Raw genomic sequence first — 24,478 nt, forward strand, 5'->3', positions numbered from 1 at the left:
CAGTTCAAGCAGCAGCTCTCTGCAATGCCTTACACCTCTTAGTTTTCATATGAGATCCCTGTTTATTCGAAATCCGACTAATCAAAAAAATCTTGCTACATCCTTTTCAGTTTGTTTGTTGCCTCTCTTTCTCCAAATGAGCTATCAGCGACAAAAATCTTTTGATGGAATATTTCAGAGAGGTCTTGCAAAATATGTAACACAAAATAAATTTTAAAAAGTAGACTCCTTAAGACTCTTAATAGCTTAATTAGTTAGTTAGTTAGTTGGTTGGCTATCTGAACTTTCACCTTGTTGGTGAGGGTTCGATTCTTCATCTTGTAATCCCCTTCCCCTACCTCTTAACTAATTAACTAACTTAGAGGACTAATCATAGTTAGTTAAATAAGCTCAATATTTACCAAGTAACCTCAGATTTTGAAGAAAAAAGTACTTAGTCAGAATTATGGAACTTATATTCTTTCCGTGCATCGCTAATTCGCCACCTGCATCACACACCTTTATGTAGAAAACACTCCCTACAAAAATTTATACATCATAAAATTTTGAGTTATAATTTCAAATTAAATGCATTTCAAGAAATAAATTACTAAAATTTTGAGTTATAATCAACTTGCAAAATCTCTATCTTGGAGATGATAACTAAAATACAGAACACATTCTTAGTGACATAACCAATGTATACCATATGCCTTATCTCGTGCATACTTAATGCTTGATCTGCGTTAACATGCACTAAACATCCTTACTGTTAGGCCTCTCCTTTGGATTGTCCAGAGCACGAAAGCAAGCTATCTCAAGAACCAAAAGCATTTGCTCCTCATATACATTTCCTATCAGCTTAGAATCAATTTCCCTTTTAGGATCATCAGAATTCATTATATTTCTCAGCCACTTAACTAAACTCTTCTCAGAAGTATGCTGGAAAAAATCATCTGATAGAAGCTTTCCAATAACCAGAATAGCTAGTACCACACCGAAGCTGTATATATCATATTTATCTGTAAACTTCAACGTCTGATGGTATTCTGGTGCAATAAAGCCCATAGTTCCTGCGACATTTGAAGTCATAACATATGTATGAGCATCTGAAACTGCCTTTGCAAGGCCAAAATCAGCAATTCGAGCTTCCATATAATTATCAAGAAGGATATTTGTTGGCTTTAGATCTCTGTGAATTATGCGTTGAGTATGATTTATATGAAGAAACTCAAGACCAACAACTATCCTGTTGCAATTCTATGTCGTCCCAACCAATCTAATTCCCTTGTCCCTTTTTTAACTTGTTAGAGGATGCCATGTGAACTCTGATTTTTCAAATACTCATAGACCAAGTAATGGCAATCTGGCCTTGGCATATATGCTAGTACTGGAAGCATATTTCAGTGTCTGATTTGATCTACAATTTGAATTTTTGATTTAACTTGCCGCATTTTCTTGTTCAGAGCTTGGTATCTTCCTCAGTGATCTCTACAACATCCATTGGGGATTGCATAATCTTCCCATAACTTTCTGGTAACTCGGCTCTATAAACTTCTCCACGACCACATTTTCCAATCATTTCAAGTGATGCCACTCCATCTTCATTCTCTAAGAAAGCCAAGTCCCCGACTTTCTTGATCAACGGACTTTATATCATTAAATTTGAATCGTTCTTTCCTTTTATTATGAAGAACATTACAAGATTGAAGAGAAACAAAAAGAGCACAGTAGATATACCCCCTGCGAAAATTCTAGCCAGGAACTCTCCGCTTCCTCAATATTTTAGCGAACAGTAACCTTGAAGGTCCAGTACCGGTCAGGAGTCAAATTGAGTATTTATCAGCAGATTTGAATTAAAACAACGTTGTTCCCAATTGTTACATTCTTGCTGAAAATTCAATAATGTCAAATCGAATATCTGTAAGGTCGCCTACTTCCAATTCAGCAATTGCCGCAGCTCCAACACTGGTCAATCAAGTTGTACTGGTGGTGCATAAACATAACAAAAAGAAAAGGAAGAAAAGAGAATGTAATTAAAACTGTGTTGTCCTCATTTATGTTAAAACAACTCATGTAATAAAGAAAACAAGAAAAATCACCTCTAATTTTAATAATGACTCTGGTTGACAGATCATTGCACATGGTATTTTTCAAGCACCCCCGTTCAGGACATGAAAACTAAAAGGTCGGTTCAGGCATTCATGATGTTGTTCAGTTGCATAATAATTGGTTTCAATTTTCGGATTATTTATTACTTTATTTTAATATTGTAAATATTATTAGGATATGACAAAGAAAGAAGATATAACCTTCAATTGCGAAGAAGATACAGGAACATAAATAGAACAAAATTCTAAGTGGCACCACGAAGTTCACAGTTCTTTTGTTGACCTTTCTCATTTTCAGCGTACATTTCTGATGGGTGGCTTTCACGAACTAAATCACGTAGGGCGATGGAAAGACATCGATTGAACAATATTCATTTTGTCAACTGAAAATAACAATGAAAAAACCCAAAAATCCATGACAACGAAACCTAAATTATCAATTGTTATATATTTGAATTCGATAATAAATGAAAAAAATTAGCATGAGAAAGCAAAAAAGATAGAGCAAAGGAGAAAAGCTAAGGAAAAATATTTAAGGAGGTGAAAGAAGAGAAAACTTCCTAACTACTCCTCCGTCTTTTGGGATTAGATACACCTAATTTTGAATACAAACAACTCAATAGGTGTTTAATTGGAACCATTTAACGAATTCTACAACTACAAACAAATTAAACCTATAAGTATAACAAGATAAACTGGAAGATTCAAATTTAGGAAGTAGAAAATAAAAAAGAAAATTCAAAACCTTGAAACAATTTAATGGGCCCTTTGTATCTCTTCCTCTGCAGATGCTGAAGAACTAACACCACAAACATTTACTCAAATTCTTTCAACATTTATTTCTCATGTTATTTCGAAAATCCTAAATAAGAAACATCCATATTAGTTCTTTTAAAACTTAAAGGAGGGAATATAGTGACAAAAAATAGAGCACCTCACAAATTTGCATCTATGAAATTTAGATCCTAAGTCAAAATTACAAGACTACAAAAAATACAATCCCACTTTTATAACAAAAACAAAGAACTCAGAAAGAAAACATATTAAACTTATCAAAAAATGAATGAAGATTAGAAGCAAAAGTGAAATGGAGAAACAAAAGAAGAAGATGAAGGAGAGCAGAACTTAGGATTGAACGGAGAGAGAAAAGAGAGTTATGCCGGAAAAAGTGATATGGATTCTAGAAACTACAGAAGAACAAGAAGAAAAAACTTATGCGTTGCTAATACAAATTTTCCCTTACATTAGCAAAATATTACTAAACTTTCCTTGGTCGTTCAGCCCATGACTTTTCTATATAGTAGATAGAAATTAAAAAGAGTACGAAGTTAAGTAAATTCCCCATTTGGGCCAATAGTATCATCCACTACACAATTTGGGCCCAAATTTTCAACTCAAATTAGCTTTTGAGAATTTTAGGTTGGGCTTTGAGAGACAATATATATAGGGTAAAAAACTTAAATATATAATTTAAGCACCTAAATAACCTCAATATAAAAATAGTTTGACTTTTCACCTACATAACAATAGAATCTTTACAAAACAAAACAATCTCCAAAAAAAATATTTAAAAAATCGATAAATTAAAAAACAATAACACATGTTCCAATATTAAATAAGATTTCATTCCTTAGTTTTCTCCCATTTTGTCATTTATCTTCCGTAAATCTCTCGGTAATTAATTAATGTTTCTCTCTCATAACCTCAAAACAAGTATTGTAATCAAAATAAAACTCTGTATCTTCTTTGATAATCGTTTCAATGGCTGAAAGAAATAATGTATCAATTTTAGTTTTTGATGACGGAAGATGAAATGTAACAAGTATGTATCAATTTTTTAATTTTTTTTCGAGTTTGATTGTTAGAATATATAGTTCAATTTTGATTTTTTAAAGGTTTTTGTTAGTTTTGTTGCTTGAATTTTTATGTAAATCGATGTGTTAATCATGAAAAATCTTACTTGAATGAATGCTTCGTATGCTATTTGGCAATAGTTTTGTTTGCAAAATTGTTATAACGGAATATTCAGTAAGGTTTGTAATTATGATGTTATGCATTATAGTATTTGACATATAAACAAAATCAAATTTAACATTCTTTATGGATAATATTGATTAGGACACCAATGTTAAATAATAATACACACAAATTTTAATTAAATTAATTATACAAATCGGTTGAGAAGTTTTTGGTTAGATTATGATGTATATCAGGATTTGATTTATGTATTTTGTATCATATTGCACTGTACATCAAAATTTAATCATAATGCACGCTGTCATATAATTAAATTGATAATACAATATATTTGATATTTTTTTATTAGGTTATGGTGTATATCTTAGTGTAGGTAATATATTATTGATCATGTTGAACTGATCTTACTTTAGCCATAATATACACTATTCATGTACACCATAATTAATATGTAATTTTAATGAATTGCTATATAATTAATTAGATGATGGTGTTATGCATTTAGTTGATTCTAGTTTTGAATTCATTTATTATGGCAACATTGTTAAGATTAATAATGTTAAACCATCATGTGAACATTTTTTAATTAAATTGATTATAATTAAAAATTGATAGTTTCTTGGTTAGTTTGTGGTGTACATATTGGTGTATGTCATATGTTATATATTAGATTGAAATGTACACCTAAGCGTCATCATATTGTACACCATTTTTAATGAATTTGTAATTTTAAAAAAATTATAAATAAGTGGTTATATTATGGTGTTATATACTGTTATAGATTAGTATGTGTCTAACTATTTATTGAAATGTGTCGCAAGAATGTATGTGGATTTCAAGATTGAAGGAGTATATGACACAAACATCGAATATGATGGCTTAATTAAAACTATCGCTTCCCAATTAGGAATCGACACAATAATATTAGTTTTAAGCCTAATATTTTATGTTTGGTATCAAGTTTGTATGAATTTTTAAAATTCTTATAACACTGGTGCTTAGTATATATTTTTTAAAATTTAATTTGGAATTATGATTTTATGATATACTTGACTTTAAGTTTTATTATCTAATCACAGTTATGTACCTGATTATTTTCTATCTTACACCATTTTATACAGAATTTTTATGAGTGCTAGAACTAATTTATATACGATATTAAAATCATTCTTAGACGGGTTGAATATGTCAAATTTAACAACAAAAAGACGTGTACCAAATAGATACAATACTTTGTAATTTTATTTTTTTATGAATGAAAGTTTTACTAACATTGGTGATTTATTCATATATGTTGTTATAACTATTTATTAATTTGATGATAAATATTGGTACAAAGTTGATGATATTATGGTGTAATGCAGTATATAGTTGAAATATGTAACAAAAAATAATTTTATAATCATGATATTTACTTCGTGCTATTGGTATAAATTACTTATTGTGGTTAAAAAATAATTGTAATCCAAACTTTAATCCACAATTTACATTATTTTATATATTCTTTTTTAAAACTAAATTTATAAACGGTGCTTTGAGTGTAATGATTTAAAATAAGAACAAGATTTGATTATATTTTGATGTAAGTTATTTATTATTGTTAAAAAAAAAAATCAGCAACGTTAACACAAAATGTAACCTATGTAATATATGCATTCTCTTTTTTAACTAACATATATAAAATTGAGTAGAGAGAGATGTAAAAAGGAATCTATAAAAAATTAAATGGAATTAAAGGGGGGGAATGTAACACCCCCAAAAATTTTCATTAAGATTCGGACCGTTCTTCGTGTACGTATAGGATCGTACTAGACGATTGTAAAGTGCATGCATGCGTTAGGATCAATTCCTAACAAATTGGAGAGTGTTGGATGTGATTTAGGATCATAAGAGATCTCTAAAACCAAGTCAAGTCCAAAGAACTCGTCTTGGCTAAGCTTCCGAATGAGTTTGTATAAGGATCGACTTCCAATGACCTTATCTTTTTGAATATAACAAACTGGGTGGCCCATCACCTATCAAATTAAAGGTCTTTGAGTCTTCTTTCCAACGCCATCAAGATTGTATTTTTTGGAGTTTGGAGTCAAACGTTATGACTATCTTACGATGGACTAGTGCTGCAGGAATTTCAGGCCTGGACCATAATTGGGGAAAACCTGGGCTTGGCACCGCAGTGGCGCGATGCGCCACTATAGCGCCAGGAAAAAGCCTCAGTAGTTTGGTCCTTGGCGCGATGCGCCACTATTAGATGTGTAGGGTTTTTAAGCCCATTTTCCAGAAGCCAAAAAATTTAGGCTTGGCGCTGCAAGGGCGCGACGCGCCACTATAGCGCCAGGAACGAGCCTCAATAGTTTGGTCCTTGGCGCGACGCACCGCTATTAGATGTGCAGGGTTTTACGCCTATATTTGACTTGGCTCTTCAGTAGCGCGGCGCGCCACTATAGCGCTAGGAGGATTTTAGCCCATTTTTCCAAATTTTTGAGGAAGGGCAAATGGGACATTTTCCCTAATCTTATATACAATGATTTGGTCACGTTTTGGACCATTCCTTTTCAGTCCATTGCCTCTCCCAAAAAGCCCTAATCCTCATCCTCTCTTCTTCCTCAATCCATCTCCAACAAGGATTGCCTTCAAGAATTTCTAAGATTCAAGCCTTCCATTGAAGACCCAACATCAAGGTTCCGTCAAAGTCTTCACCAAGGTATGTAAGGCTACTCAAAGCATGGGTTGAGTCCACCCATGTGCCCTACACCTTCTTTGAGATTAAATGTTCATAAGAATGGAGTTTCTTGATAGGCTTATGTCCAAATGGGTCTTTTTCATCTATTAACCTAATTTTTATTATGTTGATGTTGTGGAGTTAAGAAAGTGATGTGCTACACGTTGGTATGAGTTGATTGATATGAGTGGTTAAACATACTTTGTTGATTACTTTAAATATGTTAATTTTCTTAAATATGTTGATTACCCTAAATTGTTGATTTAGAACCTTGGAGTCTTTATGAGTCCCGGAAAGATTTGCTAAATGAATAGAGAAATGATTGGATAGGATTGTATGATGTTATAAATGCATATTTAAACTACTCTTGAAAGATATGATTGAGATTGATCGGATAGTATGATTGGAAGAGGTTTGATTGTAATAGAATTGATGATATGATAAGGTTCCAAATGAGACTTGTCGATATGATTTGATTGAGTTGATTGGATGGAGTTTTATGAGCATTGAATCTTGGGAGGAGTATCGAGCACCGAATTGGTTAAGAGTAAGTAATAACTCGAATCGAATAATTACTACATCACCAAATATAGGAGGAGATTGAACCATTAAAGTCGGATGCTTCTTAAATTATTGTCCTGACATGATAGGACTTGGTTGGATATGGATCCATGATTGGTTGATTCATTCATACCCTGGCAAGGTATGAACGGATGTGGCAACAACGTCGGCTTGTTGTACTATCATTGGCTCATAAGTGATGGTTGTCGGATAAGAAAAACTCCCATATAGGTCTTGATAGTACTCTGAGTCGGATTGGGTTGAATTGTATTTAATTGGTCCCGTCTAAATCATATTCTTGTTTAGACTTAGAACACTTGATCGAGTTGTTCTTTCTCTTGAGTTGAGATTCCGAGTTGATTTGATTCTTCCTTGATGTTTGTTTCATTCGGCCATTTTACATACTCGTACATTCTATGTACTGACGCCATTTGGCTTGCTTCGTTTCATGATGCAGAGACAGGTACTAGAGATCATCAACCGATGCACCATTGAAGATCTATTCACTGCCATCTAGTTGGTGAGTCCTCCCAGTTTTTGGAGGATATCGAGATTATCTTTTTTAGCTTTGTTTTATTTCCTTTATTTTGATTGTTGGTAGCCATGGACTTGTCATTGGCACCTCCTGGATTGTTGATAGAGACTTCATAGACTAGAGTATGGAAGTGTTGAATTGTTCGTTTTGCCTAATTTTATTCTAGCTAGTTATTGATTTGGTATCTATTAGCCTTTGGCCCTAAATTATGAATAGTATCCTTATGATTGAGTCTTTCGCTGATAGAATGTGAATGAATGAAAGTGTGACTAGACCAGGTGGTTTGCTTGAAGGCTAGAAATGGCTTTCGAGTGTCGGTCACATCTAGGGTACCCTCTTGGGGCGTGACAAGCATGGTATTAGAGCACAGAGTTCAAGAGTCCTAGGGAGCCTATGAAGCCGTGTCTAGTAGAGTCTTGCTTATGGGTGTGTTGTGCACCACACTTATAATCAGGAGGCTATAAGACATTAAGAATTGTGTCACTTCTTTCATACTCTGAACTCGTGCGATAGAGTTAAACTCTATAAGACTTCTTTTCTAATTCGTGTGTTTATGCATTGCAGACAATGCCTCTTAAACGTACTGTCAGCCAGAGAAATGTCAATAATATAGAGATTCCACAGTCAGAAATGCACCCATCAAGGAATAGGGGCCGACCTGCAAGGTATGCTGAGGCACCTCAAGTGTCTACTACTTCGCCTGCACCAACTTCGGAGGCAGATTTTTGAAGAGCGATTGCTATGCTCACTCAATTAGTGGCTGCCACAATGGTAATCAGAGTTCGCCAACTCTTAGCTCTAGTTCCCAAGAGCCATCTGCTGCCAAAGAATTAGAGACTTTCTGAGAATGAATCCGTCGGCATTCACGGGTTCTAAGGTTGATGAAGACCTCCAGAATTTCATTGATGAGATGTGGAAGATCTTGGAAGCTATGCATGCTACAGAGATTGAGGGGGTCGAGTTGGTGTCTTATCAGCTCAAGGATGTGGCAAACATCTGGTACAACCAGTGGGAACAAAGTAGAGGTGAAGATGTTGAGCCTGCTATTTGGGATGAATTTGAGGGAGCTTTTCTTGACCACTTCTTTCCCAGAGAATTGAGGGAAGCGAAAGTGGAAGAGTTAGTAAATCTGAAACAAGAGGGTATGACCGTTAAAGAGTACAGTCTAAAGTTCATCCAGCTATCCAGATATGCTCCAGAGATGATCCCAGATATGAGATCGAAGATGAGAAAATTTGTCTCTGGATTGGGAAGACATGTGAAGAAGGAGTGCAAAGCGGCATTGTTGATCTCCGATATGGATATTTCAAGATTATTAGTGTATGCTCAACAGGTGGAGGATGAGAAGAGGAAAGACATGGAGGAGCATCTGAGCAAGAAGGCAAAATCAGCGAAGCATGAGAATGAACAGAGGCAGAACAAGGGCAACAGGTGTTTCTTCCAAAAGAGGTCTTCCAACTATGCCTCATCCACCGCAAGTGCACCTATGCCGCATAACAGGTATGATCGGCAGGGACAGGGTCACCAGAATTTTAGATCCCAGGGTTCTCAATCCCAGGCTAGCGTGGGTCGAGGTTCAAAAGGGAAGCCACCATGCAGCAAGTGCGGTAAGCTCCACTTAGGAGAGTGCAGAGAGAAGGATAAGGGTTGTTATAAATGTGACCAGGTGGGCCATTTTCAGAGGGAGTGTCCAACATGGGGCAACAGGGCCCAGTATTCTACCACCGCACCACCATCTAGAGGTAATCAGAGGGACACTACTTCAGGTATGAGCAGAGGTAGAAACCGTCTATATGACATGGGTAGTACTGTAGGAATTTTAGGCCTGGACCATAACTGGAGAAAACCTGGGCTTGGCACCGCAGTGGCACGACGCGCCACTATAGCGCCAGAAAAAAGCCTCAGTAGTTTGGTCCTTGGTGCGATGCGCCACTATTAGATGTGCAGGGCTTTTAAGCCCATTTTCCAGAACCCGGAAAATTTAGGCTTGGCGCTGCAAGGGCGTGACGCGCCACTATAGCGCCAGGAACAAGCCTCAGTAGTTTGGTCCTTGGCGCGACGCACCGCTATTAGATGTGCAGGGTTTTACGCCAGGAGGATTTTAGCCCATTTTTTCCAGATTTTTAAGGAAGGGCAAATGGGACATTTTCTCTAATCATATATACACTGATTTGGTCACATTTTGGACCATTCCTTTTCAATCCATTACCTCTCCCAAAAAGCCCTAATCCTCATCCTCTCTTCTTTCTCAATCCATCTCCAACAAGGATTGCCTTTAAGAATTTCTAAGATTCAAGCCTTCCATTGAAGATCCAACATCAAGGTTCCTTCAAAGTCTTCACCAAGGTATGTAAGGATACTCAAAGCATGGGTTGAGTCCACCCATATTCCTTACACCTTCTTTGAGATTAAATGTTCATAAGAATGGAGTTTCTTGATAGGCTTATGTCCAAATGGGTCTTTTTCATCTATTAACCTAATTTTTATTATGTTGATGTTGTGGAATTAAGAAAGTGATGTGCTACATATTGGTATGAGTTGATTGATATGAGTGGTTAAACATACTTTGTTGATTACTTTAAATATGTGAATTTTCTTAAATATGTTGATTACCCTAAATTGTTGATTTAGAACCTTGGAGTCTTGATGAGTCCCGAAAAGATTTGCTAAATAAATAGAGAAATGATTGGATAGGATTGTATGATGTTATAAATGCATATTTAAACTAATCTTGAAAGATACAATTGAGATTGATCAGATAGTATGATTGGAAGAGGTTTGATTGTGATAGAATCGATGATATGATAAGGTTCCAAATGAGACTTGTCGATATGATTTGATTGAGTTGATTGAATGGAGTTTTATGAGCATTGAGTCTTGGGAGGAGTGTCGAGCCCCGAATTGGTTAAGAGTAAGTAATAACTCAAATCCAATAACTACATCACCAAACGTAGGAGGGGATTGAACTGTTAAAGTCGGATGCTTCTTAAATTATTGTCCTGGCATGATAGGACTTGGTTAGATATGGATCCATGATTGGTTGATTCATTCATACCCTGGCAAGGTATGAACGGATGTGGCAATAACGTCAGCTTGTTGTACTATCACTGGCTCATAAGTGATGGTTGTCGGATAAGAAAAACTCCTATATAGGTCTTGATAGTACTGTGAGTCAGATTAGGTTGAATTGTATGTAATTGGTCCCTTCTAAATCATATTCTTGTTTAGACTTAGGATACTTGATCGAGTTATTCTTTCTCTTGAGTTGAGATTCCGAGTTGATTTGATTCTTTCTTGATATTTGTTTCATTCGGCCATTTTACATACTCGTACATTCCATGTACTGACATCATTTGGCCTGCATCGTTTCATGATGCATAGACAGGTACTAGAGATCATCAACCGATGCACTATTGAAGATCTATTCACTTCCAGCTAGTTGGTGAGTCCTCCTAGTTTTCGGAGGATACCGAGATTATATTTTTTAGCTTTGTTTTGTTTCTTTTATTTTGATTATTGGTAGCCATGGACTTGTCATTGGCACCTCTTAGATTGTTGATAGAGGCTTCATAGACTAGAGTGTGGAAGTGTTGAATTATTCATTTTGCCTAGTTTTATTCTAGCTAGTTATTGATTTGGTATCTGTTGGCCTTTGGCCCTAAATTATGAATAGTATCCTTATGATTGAGTCTTCCGCTGATAGAATGTGAATGAATTAAAGTATGACTGGACCATGTGGTTCGCTTGTAGGCCAGAAATGACTTTCGAGTGTCGGTCACATCTAGGGTACCCTCCCGGGGGTGTGACAAGGAAAATCTATAATAATAGTATCAAATTAATAAGGAATGTGATTAATGGTAAAAATCATATTAATTAGTTGATAAATTTGTCACTCCTAAAAAGTAAGGATCAGAATATAAAAAGTCAATAAAAAAACATAATAGAAGAGAGAATAATACTTTTATAATATTAATCGTAACTAGTAAAGTATATATATTTTGCACATGTTTATTGCATTAATTAATAATACATGTATATAAATTGAATAAATTCTTTAAAACTCATTGGGGAGCCAAGCTCATATACACTATTTTGAATAACTAAAAATTCAAGCAATATCAACTCATTTACGTTCAGTCACTAAAATTGAATAAATAATTTAAATCACTGGTAAAATTGAATAAATAATTGTCACGACGCAAGCCTAGGGCCTAGACGTGACACGACGAATGAGGCACCCTGAGGCACCTCACCCAAGCCTCTTAGCATTCATTAAGCATTTCAATGATAGTGATAAATAAAATCAAGCGAAAACATAAGGGATTTAGGGACTAAGGGGCTTCATATTTAACAAGAGTCAAAGACAACATAACATCCTTCACTATGTCCAACGATACCTTCTACATTAAGACTTGGCGGGGGCTAAGACATGTCCGTAGTTCACCCTCAAGATTTAGTCAAATGATACTGAAGATAACTCAAATGTCTAAACATCATTATAAACTAGAGGGAATAAGAGTGTTGTTCCCGAAATATGGGAACTCACCAAAGTGGTAGTCTTCAACGATCAACTTAGCTACGGGGAGGAGAGTGTGGAGCGATGTCGGTCCCTACATTGTGATATCATATCGATAAAAGTATGCATTAGTACTTTGAATGTACTAAGTATGTGAGTATGCTATGAAATGAAAAACATAAGAGAGAGAGACATGTATAAGTAATATGTGTAAAGGAATGCATGCATGAGCAATCATCATGTGAAACCTTAAAACATTCATTTTGTGGAGAAGTGACCATAACCGATATTTAAGATCATGCGAGCTATTACATGGAATCCAACATATCCCCCTACGTTGGCACGGGGAGACTACTTTCCAGGTAGAACTTCGATCAACTTTAAATATTTTTTAACTTTAACTTTAATGGCTAATCTTGGATCCACTAGCCTAAAATAGCCGACAAGGGCCCCTATCGTGACACATAGTTAATGCAATATGAAACTTTACTTAAGGACTCCTTCGGTCGAGTCCCCATCTACATGCTACATTCGGTTTTAGGTCAAATCTCATGGAATAACATTTAAACATCAATATAGCATATGCATTATATAACTTTAACATTAAAACATCAATCGGTGAAATAGCTCATTAAAACCTTTGGTTTATAATATCATCATGGCTATCATACCTTATTTACCATTCTACTAATGAACCTTGACTTATAAGAAAACTAGGTCTACAATTAGTGATGGTATTTCGGGTACCATGCTAATCAGACCTTCCTTTTTGGAAACAAATATTCAAAAGCATTGACGGCATATAGGGATGTCATATATGTTATATCATAACCTTAAACATTTCATTTGATTCAATGTGATAATTGTCATTTCACATTGAAACCTTACTTTGGCTAAGAAGTCATTTCATCAATCCATCATTTCATAAAGACTCCCTTTCATAAGCATCTACTTCATAACATTCATTGGAGTCAAACGTCATTTCAACTTTGCTTTATCATAAAAACGTAGGTGGGTTTATTTCATAAAAACCTTTTAAAGCCTTCAAGGAATTCTTGCATGCATGAGAGTACAGAAAATACATAAAATACACATTCTTAAAGCAATCCACCATATATGTCTTAAAACTCTTTTCAAGACTTCATAGAGGCGCTTTAATAACATCATAATTTCATGAAATCAAGAGTGAATATACATCAATATATGTAAGAAAACTTCAAATATATCATGATCTATGCATTCAAAGTCATCATGTAAAAGCCCATAAGATTTCATCTTTTAAAATTATAAAACTAGTTTGAGAAAATATTTGGGCTCCATGGGTGGAAGGGCCCATGGATGAACACCCACATATATTGGGGGAAATGAAATCCCTAAGAACACTTGAGGAAGAAAGGAGACTTGAATGCCTTGAGTTTGAAAACCCTAGTCTTGGCTTGAAGCCCTTCGAAGAACTTGAGAGGAGAGGATTTGTATTGAAAAAGTTAGAGTGAAAGAAATGAGGGCTTTGAACGGTTTTGGGTCTTTAGATAAGAGAATTCAGTCCTCAAAATGACATCATTTTGATTTAAAAAATAAGAAAAGACTAGAATACCCCTTTAAAAATTTAGCTAGAAGAGACTTCACCAGGACCCTTCATGGTCCATGGTGCTCATCCCGGTCCGTGTTGGAGTCCCATGATAAGGGACTTAGAAAAATTCAGAAAAAAGAGACTTGCAGGGTAATCTCTGAAGTTTCTTCATGGATACCTTGATAGTCTGTGAAATGCATCATGGCCCGTGAAGTGTGACTGTGGTGTAGGTACTGCAGGAGGCCTGCAGAGCTGGCCACCACAGACTACTACACGGTTCGTGAAAGTCTCCACGGCCCATGGTGGTCGTCAGAGGACCCTGTCTTGAGAAAATTCTTGAGGGCTTTGGGGAGGGCTCACCATGGAGGGCTTCACGGCCCGTGGTCCACATCATGGTCCGTGGTTGTCAAGACCCAAGCCTAGGGACTAGACGTGACACGGCGAATGAAGAACCCAAAAGTACCTCAAACAAGCCTCTTAGCATTCATTTAGCCTTTCATAGGTAATGATAAAAAAAATAAGCAGAAACCATAATAATAAATCTTCAACTTACATATGTCCAACAATACCTCTAAGTTTTAGATTTAACAGGCTAAGACAAGTCTCTAGCTCACCCTCAACCATAATAGAAAGAAATGTCATAGTAAGTGTCTAAAGATCTCAACATATCATAAGATAGAAAGATAAAAGAGTATTATTCCCAGAACATGAGAACTCACCAAAAGTGGTCTTCAAATGAATTCTCAACTAGCCACGTGGAGGAGAACGAGGAGGAGTACCGGTCCCTACATGGTGATATCATATAGATAAAAAATATGCATTAGTACTTTGAATGTACTAAGTATGTAAGCATGCATGAACATTGAGGAAACATTAAAATATTTATGTAATATAAAATATAATGCAATGCATGCATAATCAATCATATAAATATCCTTTAAAATATTCATTTTATGGGAAAATGACCATAACCGACATTTAAGACCATACAAGCTATTACATGGAATCCAACATAACCTACGTTGGCCGAGGAGACTACTTGCCGGGTAGCACTCCGTCAACTTCATTCATTTCTTTAACTTTAACTTTAAGGGCTTTCATGGATCCATTAGCCTAAGCCTACAAAGACTCTTATGTTGTCATATAGTTAATGAGACAAGAGGTTGCTATTAGAATTCTCTTACCGAATCCTACCTCAATGCCCTATTCAATGCTAATTCAATCCCACAGAATAGTTAATACTTCAAAATAGTCATAGTATATAGCTTGAGAATTCAAAATATCACATTCGATGGAATAGCTCATTAAAACCTTCAATGATTCAAATATGCAAGAATTGTCCTTATAGCATAAAGAATCCATCATTCATATCATTTCATCATTCTTTTATTTCATAGGACTCCATTTTGATCATAGATATTGCTTTCATAAATATTTATTTGGAGTCAAAGCTTTCAAGTCAAACTTTATTGAAAATATAGTAAAACTAGGTGGGTTTAAATCACTTTAACTTTCAAATATGTATATAAATAAAATTATGCATAAATAATTTGAAATCCATTAATTAAAAAATATGCTTTAAATAACCCACCATAAATTTCAAGAACCTTTAAAGAGCTAAATAGGGAAAAATACTTGAAAACCGTCAATTCATACATATGAAATTATTTTGCATCAAAATAGATCAATAATCATTAGTATAACCATGATTCATGCTATTAAGTAGAAATAAGAATTACCTATAATAAAATCTTACTTGAAATCAAGAGATTTAGTTGAAAGAGGCTTTAGACTCCGTGGGTGGAAGAACCCATGGATAAACACCCACATATCTTAGAGTAAAGCTTAAAGAAAATAAATATAATTTATCATATAATCAAAATAATTTAGGCATGAGAGTGGAAGGAATACTCTCATTGAAGCCTTACATACGCTAATATAAGATAGGTAATTAAACTTCAAATATTTAATAATCTATGCATTTGGAATCATGATATGAAAACCCATAAAGTTTCATACTTGAATTAAATAGAAGACTTTGATAATTTATTTGGGCTTCATGGATGAAATAATCCATGAATGAATACCCACATACCTTAGAGTAAAGCTTAAAAAAATAAACATAATTTATCATATAATAAAAATAATTTAGGCATGAGAGTGAAAGAAATACTCTCATTGAAGCCTTACATACCTGGAATCTTAAACGTTACTCAGAATTGAATGACTTAATAAACACTCTTGAATCCTAGCATTTTATCCTCGTCGGAGCATTTTGTGTATTACCCAGAGTATATGAATCACCAAAATAGTATTTCTACACTACTAATAACTAAAATTATATTTTGAGAATGAGTAAAGGAGTGTATAGAGAGAAGAGTTGCTTGAGAAAGCTTAATGAATAAAATGATGAAATAAGGTGGGTATTTATAGGTGTGAAGGAGGAACCTAATAATAATTAAAATAATTATAAAGAAAATATGAAAAATTAATGGAAGATTGTAATGTCATGGGTGATGTCAAATGGATCTAGATCTTTCCATGGTTGGTGAGATGAACCTTCTTCTAATGGAATATCCTTTTTTGGAGATACGTTTGAAAAAGATAACTTCCTTATTAGAATTTGGTGTCTCATATGAATTATTTTTCTAGAAGTCTACTTTCATGTCGTTCAAGAATCAACCGAATTGAAGCATTCTACAGTGAGATATGATTTTTCTTCTACAAATACTCTATTTCATCACAACACCATGTCTTGCAAAAATTAATTTATTTAACCTACTTAGCCTCTGAATCTTAAGATATGGTCTCACAAAAGTTGTAGGTAATGATGTTGGGGTTATTTAGAAATTTGAATCACCTAATTTGGACTAACCTATGAAAAGTTATGCCCAAATTACAGAAGTTGTATCATTTTCATCGAGAATTGGAACACCATATACAATGCTTTTAGGGGGTGATACAGTGGTCCTGCATCATGGTTCGTCCTCTGTGGACTGAGCCTCTAAATTTCTACCACGATGGCACACCACGATCCGTGGTGCTGGTCAGCTTCTGGTGCCTTATTTCTACAACTTTCTGAGAATTCTTCCTTGGTTCTTGGTTTAGGACCTTTCGCATTTCCGAGATCTTACAATATCTCCCCCTTAGGAACATTCATTCTTGAATGAGAATCAATGACATATAAAATAACATGGCATGAAGACTAGAAACCCAACATATATACGATGGCACTTGAGATGCATCAAACATGAAATCCTTAAACTTGAGCCTAAAACATAACTTCAAAATTCAACTTCATGAATATGCATGCACATGATGACTTGGAAAAACTGAAACATAAGAGTCTTAAACATTTGAACATGAATGATTTATTACCTTAGGGTTGAGTAAAATGAAAGAGATGAGGATAAATTTTCATCATATCCGCTTCCGTTTTCCATGTAGCACTTTCGACTTGTTGATTCCTCCAAAGGACTTTAACGGAGGCAACTTCTTTGTTCCTAAACCTTTTGACTTGCCGGTCCAAAATTTCAACTAGGACTTCTTCATTGGTCAAATTCTCCTCAACATTCACTACCTCCAAAGGCACAATGGATTTAGAGTCTCCCACATACTTTCTCAAAATTGACACATGGAACACAAGGTGAATCATGGTTATTTCCGAAGGTAATTCCAACTCATATGCAACTTTCCCAACCCGCTTTAAGATTCTATAAGGCCCTACATACCTAGGGCTCAATTTTCTATTCCTACCAAACCAAACCACACCTTTCATAGGTGAAACCTTCAAATACACCCAATCATCTACATTAAATTCAAGATCCCTTCTTCTAGTGTCGGAATATGACCTTTGATGACTTTGAGCTATCTTCAACCTTTCTTTAATGATATTCACCTTATCCAAAGTGTGAAGTACCAAATTGTGACCTAACAAGGTTATCTCACCTACTTCAAACCAACTAACGGGGGATCTACATCGCCTCCCATACAAAGCCTCAAACAGCGTCATCTCAATACTAGAGTAGTAACTATTATTGTAGGTAAACTCGATGAGCGGTAGGAAATCATCCCAACTCCCTTTGAAATCCAACATACAAGCCCTTAACATATCCTCTAGGTTTTGAATTGTCCTTTCAACTTGCCCATCGGTTTGAGTATGGAATGCAGTTCTTAACTTTACTTTAGTACCGAGGCCCTTTTGAAATGATCTCCAAAAGTGAGAAGTGAATTGGGTACAACGATCTAAAATAATTGACAATGGCACACCATACAAACTCACCAACTCCCGAATATACAACTTTGCATAATCTTCAGCCCTATAGGAAGTCTTAACCGTAGGAAATGAGCTAACTTAGTCATTCTATCAACAATTACCCAAATCGAATCATGACGCTTTCGAGTGTGAGGCAAACCCACTACAAAATCCATATTCACTTCTTCCCACTTCAGGGTAGAGATCTTAATATCTTGGTCTAGGCCTCCCGACCTTTGATGTTCGGCCTTCACTTGTTGGCAATTCGGACATTCAAACACAAACCTTGATATGTCTATCTTTATGCCACCCCACCAATACAACTGTTTCAAGTCTTGATATATTTTCATCGAATCAAGGTGAATGGAGTATGCAGAATTATGTGCCTCCATCAATATCAGACTCCTCAAGCCATCCACATCCAGAACACAAAACCGACCTTAGTAATATAACACCCCATCTCCCCCTTATGAAAAGACCTATACCTTTTTTCCTTCACCAACTTCTTTAACTCGGAAAGTGTTGGGTTAAGTTCTTGTTTTGACTTAACATCCCCCACTAAGGAGGATTCGGACCCACTTTGGACAACCATACCACCATCATCAGTATTGCACAGCTTCACCCCTAATCTAGCCAACCAGTGACTATCTTTCATCAACTCCCTTTTTCCTTCATCAACATGGGCCACACTCCCCATAGACACTCTACTAAGTGCATCGGCAACCACATTGGCTTTACCCGAATGATAATGCACACTCAGGTCATAGTCCTTGAGGAGCTCTAGCCACCTTCTTTGTCTTAGATTGAGGTTTTTTTAGGTGAACACATATTGAAGGCTTTTATGATTGGTATACACATCTACATGTACCCCATACAGGTAGCGCCGCCAAATTTTCAAAGCAAAAACAACGTCCGCTAACTCAAGATCATGGGTAAGGTAGTTACGCTTATGCACTTTCAATTACCTAGAAGCATAGGCTATGACCTTATCATTTTACATTAAGACACAACCCTAACCAATCTTCGAAGAATCACAACAAACTACAAACCCTTCTAATCCTTCTAGTAGTGTTAAAATAGGAGCAGAGATAAGTCGATCTTTCAAAGTTTGGAAACTTCTTTCACACTCATCCGTCCATATGAATTGTGCCTTCCTTTGAGTGGATACTTGTTCTTAATAGTTACCTTATTCAATTGTTAGTAGTCTATGCACATTCGAAGAAACCCATCCTTCTTTCTTACAAATAATACAGCAGCACCTTATGGCAAAATACTTGGCCTTATAAACCCCTTCTCTAGCAAGTTCTTTAATTTTTTCTTCAACTCTTTCAATTCTGCCGGAGCCATTTGGAAAGGAGGAATAGAGATAGGTTGGGTATCGAGGAGGAGATCGATACCAAAATCAACTTCTCTTTTGGGAAGGATACTGAAAAGGTCATCAGAAAAGACATCGGAAAACTCATTGACTACGGGAACTGACTCAAAAGCAGGAATTTCGGAGTCGACATCCCTAACCCTCACTATATGGTAAATCAACCCTTAGCAATCAACTTTTGGGCCTTGAGACAATAAATGAATCTACCCTTCACACTGAACCACAACCCTCCCATTCAAGAATGGACTCATTTGGGAATTAAAACTTGACTTGATGAGTCCTACAATCGATGGAAGCATCAGATGCATGTAACCAATCCATCCTTAGGATGACATCAAAATCTGCCATGTCAAGCTCTATAAGCTCACAAGGAACGACTTTATGCAAGATGGACATGGGACAACCCCTATAGACCTTTCTAGCCACAATTGACTCACCCACGGGGGTAGACACCAAATAAGGCTCTACTAACATTTCAGTCAATACATCAAACCTATTAGCTAAGAATGGAGTAACAAATGACAAATTTGCACCCGAGTCCAATAATGCATATACATTAAAAGTAAAGATCCTTAACATACCGGTAACAACATTTGGTGCTTTCTCAACCTCTTGCCTCCTGTTCAAGGCATATAAACAGTTGGTGCGTTGGCCATCTCCTTGAGCTTGTTGACCATGAGCAACTTGTCCTTGAGGCATATTACCACCACCACCTCTACAATCCTTAGAATGGTGACCCAATTTTCCATACTTGAAGCACGCATTTGAGCCTGCCAAACACTCTCATTTGTAGGTCCTCCCACACTTCTTACATGGGGGAAAAGCTTAGGTGCCAACATTATCTCTTGGAACCATTTGATTAGTACCCTTATCCTTATTGAACTTGGGAGGAGGAGTATTAGTAGGACCTTGTCCCATAAACCGTTGCCCACCTTGACCCTTGCCATTGCTACCATAATCGCACCTTTGAGGGTTGGACCCTCCACCATCTATTCTAGCTTTCTTGAACCCTCTAGACCTCTCCCTCAACTTCTAGTCTTTGATTTGTTCGACATAAGTCATTAACGGGGAGATATCCATCTTCTTGACCAACATGGCCATTTTGCACTCCTTGGATACCAAGGTTGAGATGCCGGAAATAAACTTGCTCATTCTAGCACGGGGGTCGGAGACCATGAAGGGAGCATACTTTGGCAATTTTGTGAATTTGAGGGCATACTCCCTCATACTAATACTCCCTCAATGGAGGTTGATGAACTCTTGGATTTTAGTCTCCCTTAACTCCAATGGAAATAAGCGGTCTAGGAAAGCACCTTTGACCTCTTCACATCCTATCAGCCCTATTCTTTCATCCCTCTCCATAATCCATTACTCATACCATACTCAAGCTATACCTTGAGTTGATATGTCACTAGCTAAGCCTTCTCGTTAGGTGGCACACTCATGATGGCCACAATTCGGTATACCTCATTGATGAACTCCATATAATCCTTATCTATCTTAGAACCATTGAACTCGGGCTGATTCATCCTTTGGAAATCCCGAATGGAAATCCCGAATCCAAGAGGCTAAATTTTTCACTTGAGAAGGATGGACACCTCGATGCCCTTGGTGGGCTACATCTTGAGCTAATAATGCGATAATGTTGCGGAACTCGGTATGAGTTATCCCTTTCTCATGATATGGGACATCGGGAACAAGAGGAGCTTGGTCCTCATCGTCAACCCTTGCTATTAGAGGTGCTCTTCAATGAGGCATCATCTAGAGAACATAAAATCAGTCATTAGTTAGAGAAAAACTTACGACACTCTCTAGGGCATGACATGTATTGAAAAAAGTGAAGATTTTCCTAAGTGTCCCACAGTCTCCTATTCAGAGTTGTGGCACGCTTCACAATCATGAACAATACCCTATTTGACGTGGTATGTTTGAATCCAAGAAACATTTCAAAATCTCTTTCTATGATACTAAGTTTGTCATAACCCAACCCTAGGGCCTAGACGTGAAACAGTGAATGAGGCACCCGGAGGTACCTCACCCAAGCCTCTTAGCATTCATTAAGCATTTCATTAGTAGTAATAAAAAAAATCAAGCGAAAACATAAGGGATTTAGGGACTAAGGGGCTTCACATTTAACAAGAGTCAAAGACAACATAACATCCTTTACTATGTCCAACAATACATTCTACATTAAGACTTGGCGGGAACTAAGACATGTCCCTATCTCACCCTCAAGATTTAGTCAAAAGATACTGAAGATAACTTAAATGTCTAAACATCATTATAAACTAGAGGAAACAAGAGTGTTGTTCCCAAAACATAGGAACTCACCAAAGTGGTAGCCTTCAACGATCAACTTAGCCATAATTTTCTGCGACAATATGTTCAATGGTGAACTTTGCTTACAAGAAAGTGCGTTGAATGACTATTTTGAGTTATGCATTATATAACTTTAACATTAAAACATCAATCGGTGGAATAGCTCATTAAAACCTTTGGTTTATAATATCATCATGGTTACCATACCTTATTTACCATTCTACTTAAGAACCTTGATTTATAAAAAACAATTAGTGATGGTATTTCAGGTACCATGCTAATCGGATCTTTCTTTTTGGAAAAAAATATTTAAAAGCATTGACGGCATATAAGGATGTCATACATGTCATATCATAAACTTAAACATTTCATTTGATTTAATGTGAGAATTGTCCTTTCAAATTGAAAACTTACTTTGGCTAAGAAGTCCTTTCATCTATCCATCATTTCATAAAGACTCCCTTTCATAAGCATTTACTTCATAACATTCATTGGAGTCAAACTTCATTGCAACTTTGCTTTATCAAAAGAAACTAGGTGGGTTCATTTCATAAAAACCTTTCAATGCCTTTAAGGAATTTTTGGATGCATGAGAGTAAGGAAAATGCATAAAATACACATTCTTAAAGAAACCCACCACATATGTCTTAAAACTCTTTTCAAGCCTTCATAGAAGAGCTTTAATAACATCGCAATTTCATGAAATCAGGAGTTAATATACATCAAGATATGTAAGGAAACGTCAAATATATCATGATCTATGCATTCAAAGTCATCATGTAAAAGTCCATAAGATTTCATCTTTTAAAATTATAAAACTAGTTTGAGAAAATATTTGGGCTCCATGGGTGGAAGGGCCCATGGATGAACACCCACATATCTTGGGGGAAATGAAATCCCTAAGAACACTTGAGGAAGAAAGGAGACTTGAATGCCTTGAGTTTGAAAACTCTAGTCTTGGCTTGAAGCCCTTCGAAGAACTTGAGAGGAGAGGATTTGTATTGGAGAAGTTAGAGTGAAAGAAATGAGGGCTTTGAACGGTTTTGGGTCTTTAGATAAGAGAATTCAGTCCTCAAAATGACATCATTTTGATTTAAAAAATAAGAAAAGACTAGAATTCCCCTTTAAAAATCTAGTCGGAAGAGACTTCGTGGGGACCCTTCACGGTCTGTGATGCTCACCACGGTCCGTGGTGGGGTCCCGTGATAAGGGACTTAGAGAAATTCAGAAAAAAAAGGACTTGCAGGGTAGTCTTTGAAGTTTCTTCACGGACACCTTGACGGTCCGTGAAATGCATCACGGCCCATGAAGTGTGACCGTGGTGCAGGTCCTGCAGGAGGCCTGCAGAGCTGGCCACCACGGACCACTACACGATTCGTGAAAGTCTCCATGGCCCGTGGTGGTCATCCGTGGACCCTGCCTTGAGAAAAATCTTGAGGGCTTTGGGGAGGGCTCACCATGGAGGGCTTCACGGCCCGTGGTGCTCACCACGATCCGTGTTCCTGTATGTGGTTCGTCCTCTGTGGACTGAGCCTCTGAATCTTAACCACAGTGGCACACCACGATCCGTGATGCTAACTACGGTCCGTGAAGGCTTCCGTGGTAAGCTTCTGGTGCCAGTTTTCTGCAACTTTCTGAGAATTCTTCCTTGGTTCTTGTTTAGGACCTTTCGCATTTCTGGGGTCTTACAATAACCCGAATAAATAAATCACTCATCGAACCAATATCAACTTCAATATTTATGCTAAGGCACCCTAACAATAGAAATAAGTTAGTCGAGCATGATAATAATAGTCTCACAAATCATTCAAGAAAACAAACAAAAGAAATCAATGGATGAAAAATAAAAAGAATTATATAACCAATTCCAAGCTCCAACATGTATATCACAAATTTTACATCCAATATTAAATACCGATAATAAAAAAAAAAGATCAACAGCCAATTGATTAATATGCAAAATGTAAATTATTTATAATGCTAAAATACTAAAGAAGAATACTAAGCTAGACGATCAAGAGCAAAGGAAGGCAATATAACTGAAAAAAATAAAGAAAAAGCAATTGTCTAAAATATTCCATACAACTCTTCACAAGTATGTGTATAATATAATTAGTATAGCAGTAAACATGTATATTATGCCTTCAAAAGTAAGAGAGTAAAAAGACGAAAATTTGTTTTAAATTCTAGTTAATAAGGTATTTAAAGAGATTAGTTAAACTTAAATATATGATATGTAATGGGTACCACCAAATACAGGGTATAAACTCAACACGGATGCGTCAGTTAATAATCACACTAGCAAGGGAGGTGTAGGAAGAGTAATTAGGGATAAATATGGAAATTGGGTAGTAGGTTTTATGGGCAATCTATACTCAACAAGTGTTATTCATGCAGAATTAAATGCACTAGTTAGAAGTGTTAAATATTATAATTTCTTACCTATATTAAATAGGGATTTTAGTTAATTTCAAAATTCTAAGTAATGTAAAATATTGTCTTATTTTATAGAAGTACTCATCTCTTCTGATCGAAAGTGATTTGATTTTAGAAATTCTATA

At 36.0% G+C, this 24,478-nt stretch overlaps 1 pseudogene; it reads right to left on the reverse strand.

Annotated features, from left to right (window-relative positions):
• Positions 1 to 592: 592 nt before the first annotated feature.
• LOC129884281 (leucine-rich repeat receptor-like serine/threonine/tyrosine-protein kinase SOBIR1) lies at positions 593 to 23,592 on the reverse strand (annotated as a pseudogene).
• Between the last annotated feature and the right edge of the window lie 886 nt (positions 23,593 to 24,478).

The sequence above is a fragment of the Solanum dulcamara genome, chromosome 4 (genome assembly GCF_947179165.1).
Source record: "Solanum dulcamara chromosome 4, daSolDulc1.2, whole genome shotgun sequence".
Lineage (NCBI taxonomy): Eukaryota > Viridiplantae > Streptophyta > Magnoliopsida > Solanales > Solanaceae > Solanum > Solanum dulcamara.